The sequence below is a fragment of the Ochotona curzoniae genome, unplaced genomic scaffold (assembly GCF_017591425.1).
Source record: "Ochotona curzoniae isolate NIBS_2020 unplaced genomic scaffold, NIBS_Ocur_1.0 contig_2318, whole genome shotgun sequence".
In the NCBI taxonomy this organism is placed as follows: Eukaryota; Metazoa; Chordata; class Mammalia; order Lagomorpha; family Ochotonidae; genus Ochotona; species Ochotona curzoniae.
Window position 1 is genome coordinate 12,398,101 of NW_024465419.1, and position 6,895 is coordinate 12,404,995.

Consider the following 6,895-nt stretch of genomic DNA (forward strand, 5'->3'; position numbering starts at 1 on the left):
GGCATAGTATTTTAAAAGTTAAGGTTAATTCGCTCACTCCTTAATTCAGTACATGCTTGGGTGTGCTTTTCATGTGCTCAGCCTTGTTCTAGGGTCCACTGATTGTCACGTTCACTTTCTGCTTTTCAATATCTAGTGACACATTTTTGGAATCTTGAGGACTACGATAGGAATTGAAATAACAGCTCCCCTCCGTTTTTATTCTTACATCCAGATCTGTCTAACTAGGCTTCAAAACGATCTACCTTCTGTCAGCATTGACTCTTTCCACACATTTTTTTATGATCTCAGGTGAACTTTTGAACAGTAGGTTCCTCTCCAAATTCTGTTGTTCTTTTTTTTTTCTTCAGTATGCTGAGCATACAGGATATGAATCTTGAGTGAGACAAAATTATGAGACATCCTCAGGATAATGACGTCTTGTGCCTTAGGAAAGTGACCTGCTGAGTTTTGTGGTTCAGAGAGGAATCATTATTTGAATTTTAGATTAGCCCATGTTTTTGCTCCACTCTCTACCATCATCAGCTTATGAATCAAGACTCCTGGCCAGAGACCAGGAGCAGGAAATATCACGAGTCATAACCATCATACCGAAGAACTTCATGAACAACAGTTAAGTATGACTCCTGAGCTGCGGCTGTCATCGTGTTTCATAATCTATGTGGGAGCTTTAAAAATAATTTCTAAAGATGAATTTCATTGTAATCGATTGTTACTGTAAAATGACAAATGTGTTTGAGGTGCTCTTGCTATTGCTAGTGTGAGTCGCAGGTTCTTTTAGGGAAGATACTTCATTATGGCAGCCATAAAAATCGCTATTTGGCAGAGGCAGATCTTCTGTTACATAAGGAGACCTTTCTACAACCTGACCCTAAGACAATGAGATATTTTCAACATCAGCAAATCTAGAATCTAAAATTGTCACATAAGCCCAAGTACTGTTTGTTGGTGATGGTATAAAAGGCAGTGACCAACCATGTCTTCTGCTCATTTATTAGATGTTAGCCCAGACATTTGGATCTATTTACTTAAACAATGTCCAATCAGATACCCTTGCCCCAACCTTGATTGGGAAGCTGCTGCCTCTCTGTGGAAGGCATTTGAGAAATGCTAATTTTGGAAAGATTAGCAGCATGACAAACCACACTCATTTGGATTAAAAAAAAAAAAAACAAAACTGCATGGAACCCAGAGTAAATTTTAATACAAAGAAGAGTATGGCACAATGGACTGCCTTTTGTATTATAACAAGGAAAGATGAAAATGATGAAATCCCATAACACATTGCAGACAAGAACGGCTTTGGGTATTTAGCAGGGTTATTTGCATTCACCTTTGTGAGAGTCTTGTATTGAGGCTGTATTTCTCAAATTTTCCTCCTAAAATGTAACTTGCCGCTGATAACCGCCTCTGCTGACAGCAATGAGCAATAAAGGGAGTGGAGATTCAGAATGATTCAGCTTTGATGACCTGAGATATTTCAAGTTCATTCCTGTTTTATTTTTATTGCTTGTTGAGTTCCCCCCCACCACCAACATGTTACTTTATCATCTAAACGTTGTAACCATTTTTCTTGAAACTATCCAAAGCAAAAACTAACCTGGAAAAAATGTAAGAACCCTAAACAGCTCACAAGTGGAAACTTATTAAGCAAATGATAATGCTGTATCTGTTAAGATGCCTCCTAGTACAAGAAAAGAAACCCCAATTAAACAAGGCTTAAACAAAGCGGATCTATGGGGGTCTGCAAGTAGATCCATTCATGTATAATTCATTTGAGTGACAAGATCATCTAGGACCCAGATAGTCCCAGGTGGTTTTTTTTTTTGGTTGTTGTTTGTTTTGTTTTATTTATTTATTTTTTTTAGCCCCAGCTCTCTTCATGGCCACAAGATGGCTGCAACAGCTCCAAGCACCAGCTCCACCACCTCCTCACACACATTCCTCAGGCAGCAAAAGGGACTACCACTTCCTTGCATCAGTGTTAGAGAACTCAGAAATCTCTTCCACAAATCTATTCTGTATGTGTGCCAGGACAGCTTATTGATCAGAGAGCAAGTCACTTTCCCTTTCCCCAGGCACTCACTCACTGGTCAGGGGAAAGAATTACACCAGGATTGGCTTAAACTACAGCAAAATTATCTTCTGTGCATGGCAATGGGAACAGGCTTCCCTGAAACCTGTGACTACCTGAACACACCTGAGTTCTGTTAGCAGGCAAGTAAGGAAAGCTGGCTGTTGTAAATACTCCACAGGTGTTCAAATGTTTCCATTAACAGTCTATGTTAGAGGGTGCGGATGTTAAATACAAGGTATTTAATGGTGTCTATTAGTATCATATCAGATACATAAAACAAAAGCCTCCAAAGCTGATGCAGAAACAAATACTAGCAGGAAATATATCCAAATACTGACAGCAGCTACTCCTGAGCAACCAATTCACTTTTCTTATCTTTTTTTAAAAATTTTTATTCTTAAACTCTTCCACAATGAGCCTGTTACATTTATGAAGGGGGGAGGGGAGAGTGATAAACACTATTTTAAAAATCTGAGATAAAGTCAATTTGCTCACTGTTTTTCTTTTGATTCCTTCATCTTGATTTATTGCCTCTGACCAGTCTTTGCTTGTCTCTTTTCACCCACACCCACGGAAACCCTCCCGCTTCTTCTAATTCGTTTAATTTGCTTCCATGTTTATTTACTAGTTTCTCTTTCTTGCTGGGTTTCCATTCTCATCTCCTTTTTCTGTTATTTTCCTCCTCTCCAGGCTTCCTCCTCTGGGTTCTGTTTTCTCACTTTGAAGAGCTTCAATAATTCTGGTGGTGAGCATTTGAATTACCCAGGGTACTTATTTCTAGGCCCTCCCTGAACCCAGTGGGTGAATTGGAATTTCTGGTGATAAGGACTAAAGGGCTCTGTATTTTAAACAAACACTTCAGGTAGTTCTTATGTGTATTAGACACTGAGAACTTCTGCGTTAGCCTTTGACACCAACATTCCCTTTATCTTATCCATCAGCCATTTACTATGTGCTTACCGTAATAAAAATAAAACAAATCTCAACCCACTTTTCTTTACTTATTTACTCACTGTCCTTGAAGTTGTCAAACTTTCCTCTGCTTTGATTCTTACTACTCTTCCAGTCTCACCCATCAACTTTTCTTTTCTATTGTTGATGTCCCAAATTTCAATTTTTATTTTCCCAGTTTGCAGACAATTTAGGCTTTGAAAGTTCTTTCTTTGTTCTTTATTGTTCTGTTAATTCACGCACTAATTTGAAAAGACAGAAGATAGGGAATGTAATGATGTATTAAAATGAGAAAATCGCAAAGATTAATTTTAACTTATTGCTTGAAATATTGCCACCAAATGTATGAATATTAATTTGCCAAACCAATGCTTTATGTGTTGTGGTATGGATATATTATGCTGGTCTTAAGGTCAGACTAATCTAAGTTGCTTTTTAGATTCTTTATATTGTTAATATCACATTAACATTGCAGAGCAGGAGGCCATTTTGTGACAGAGCCATTGGACATGAAGTTGGAAAATGAATTCAGTTATTTTTAAAACTCTGGAGCTGTACGTGGACAAGAAAGCAAATCTCTCTGATACTTTCTCACCTATAAAATGAGAATTTATACTTTGTAAATTTACTTTGTAAGCCCCCTAAGTCTGTAAGTAAGAGTTGTTGTTCTCCTTAAGGACTTTCTAAGGACAGTTTCAGGAAAGTATCTTTGACTTCACAGAACCAAGAAAATATCAAGAAATCATGTCACTTCTGTCCCATGAAAATATTAATTCAGTAAAAATAAACATGAGTTCTACTTGAAATTGTCCTACTGCTGATTTCATTGAAACTCCTGAAATGTTAGAGATTCTAAAAACTTAACTGGAGTTCTTACATTGAAAAGTAAATGTATTTTTTTTCCATGGGATAAAAACAACCATTCTTATTGTTAAAACAAAACAAAACAGAACAGTATTCTCATAGAAATATGTTGGTATACAGTGAATTCACCCTCTAGTGATGGAACCCCCAACACTGCTTTCCAGAGGGAGCTACTGTAAACGTTTTTGGTGTGTGTTTCTTGACATTTTCACTATACTGCAGCCTTGCACACACACTCACACCCACAAATGGGATCATAGCATTTTGCAATCTGTTCCATCCTCCACCCTCCTGCCCCACTTACCAATAAAACAATGTATGTATTTGATTTATTTTTTCTAATCAGTATAAATCGGTCTCTTTCTAACATACTGAGAAGAAATCAACTACTTTTAAGCCTGAGGATTCAAATTATTAATTTGAATTTAACATGGAGAAATAGAAAGATTATTCTGTTCCTGAGATCATTTATAAAACACCACCCTTAACTGACAACCTTAGTCCCCTATCTTTCTGAAGGCAGCTGAGCAAGTGCCTGGAGGGTTTTGCAAATTCTTCAAGGTGTGTCATATTATGGTTCACATCAGTGCACATTGATATACCTCCCTGGCAAGACCTGAAAGATACAGTTCTTAAATCCCCTGGTGACCCATTATCCACGGATCACTGACAAGATAGAATGTAATAGCTCCTGTCTTTTTACCAAGGTAAACTACCCAGTGAAACTGGACTGTTCGTACCCCATATCTTTTATCTAAATAAGTTAATTAAACTAGGAAAAAGAAACTACATTAGGAAGATAATACAAATGCTCTCATGGTCTTTATATTTTATTTTTTTATTAAATCAGGAAACAGCAATGGTTTAGTTTCAGAGTGAGACTGACAAACTTTTCCCACAGCCTACCTTTCAGATGATCATCTGAAATACACAGGTAGAAGAATTGTGCAAGCTTGAGCATTTAGAACACGAAGTTCAACCAATAGAGATTTGAGGACAGTATTTAAACAGTAGTTCAATTGGTATCATGGGTCAGAATTTCACATTTCCCATAATCTTGGCCTTAAAAGTCAACCCTCCCCTAGCCTAACAATTACTTCGTTTGTGAACTGGGTCATCCAGAGTCATAAGCACTCAGAGAGACTTATTCACAGGCCTCTGCAATATTTACCACGTGGCACTGTGTTTTTGCAACATCACATCACATATTGACAGTGCTATGTTGTAAATATCGTAATGTGATGACAGGGCATGGCCATGTTTTTCTGTGGTTCTGATCTAGATCCATCTGAAAGCTCCTTACTTCACGTTAATCTTCTTGACTTCTAAAGTGCATCTGTCCCCATTTCTATCTGCTTGGAGATGGAACAATTCGGAACAGAAAAGATGCTACTTTTGTCAACCTGATTAACCCTTCATTTTCTGCTCAGGGTCAAAGAACAAAAGAAATAACTTGATCAACCATTTCAGTAAGAATATAGACAAACCAATCAAATACTGTGCCCTGCACTGGTGAAACTGAAGTCATTCCTTCAACACCATGAAGCACATCTGCCGAAAAACAGACAAGAACGTTCTCCAAACTACTGCTTAAAATGGAGAAATCTCAAAAGGACTAAAGTGTCTGCTAATGAGACAATGACTAAATAAGTCATAAACATTCATATAAAGCAATGCCAGAAAGAGGTTAAAATGGCCAGATTGACACCACATGTATCAGTAGAGATTCATTGCTGTGAAGTCAGAAGACATGATACACAATTGGTAGAAAAAAGAGCGAGTGTATAAAATGCTCTTCGATTGTCACTTTCAGAAGAAAGTCAAAAGACATTGTGGTCTAGGGCACATTGCCTAGGAATCCCACTTGTATTTACAATACTTGATTTTTTAAAATGATATTTGATGTACATATAGAAGTTAAGTTTTCTTGAAATTGAACTGAGTGATGGACATTGATTATTTATTATACTGATTTCTGTGACTTTTTACATGTTTGGAAATTTTCATAAATTTGCATTTTTTTTTCCAAAAAGAATTGATGTTAGAGTGGAAAGAATTTTAGAAAATTTCTAGTTCTGAATATCTAATACAAAGCCACACATTAGGACACTGGAGGGATAAGATCTTCCTTGGGGTTTACATTCTGCTTGAAGAAGCTAATTTTTTTTTCATTATATGCATTTTCTATGAATTTTATTTAAAGTAAAATATTAAAAAAATTTTTTTTTATTAATTACATTGCATTATGTGACACAGTTTCATAGGCTCTGGGATTTCCCCAACCATAGACATGAGACAGCTGAATAGTACCCTATAGCCATTTTAAGGTGTACAGAATCCGGTTGTATAAGAACTAAAATTGAAATGTCAAAGAAGTAGTCACAGGATGTGGTTAAGAACTTGCATTTTTTAACATATTTGTTACTCAATACCATGTCAATTAATTCCATAATGTTGTAAATTGTTGTTGATGTTATGTTGTCACCCTGAAATTGATCGGGATGATATTCTGCCAGCTCTGCCTTCAGACCAGAGATGATCTCCTCAAGAAACCATTGAATTTATCTGGACAATAAGATGCTGGACTCTATGCTTGATATATGCTTGCAATGAAAGAATCTTAACTGAACTTGAACTGTAATACTGCAACAAGGTAGAGGAATCCACCATGGGAGGAGGGTATGGGGAGGGGTTGGGAGAAGCTCATTTTTTTTAGAGGATATTAATAAGGATCACACAGAGGATGAAAGAAATGAAGCCCAGAAATTTAAATGGCCTTCCCAAGATGCAAGCCAACTCTAGAATTTGGCTTTTCCTATTTGTCTTTGCACATACTTCTGTTTGCACCCAGCCACTCTACAAATATTCATTTTTGATCATGTTAGGCATAACCACATTGAAAGTATCTCACTTGCTTTGTTGCCATCTCTCATTTGAGAAATAAAGTACAAAGTATAAATTCATCAAATGCTAAAGCTTAGCTAAATAGCCCTAGAATTATTG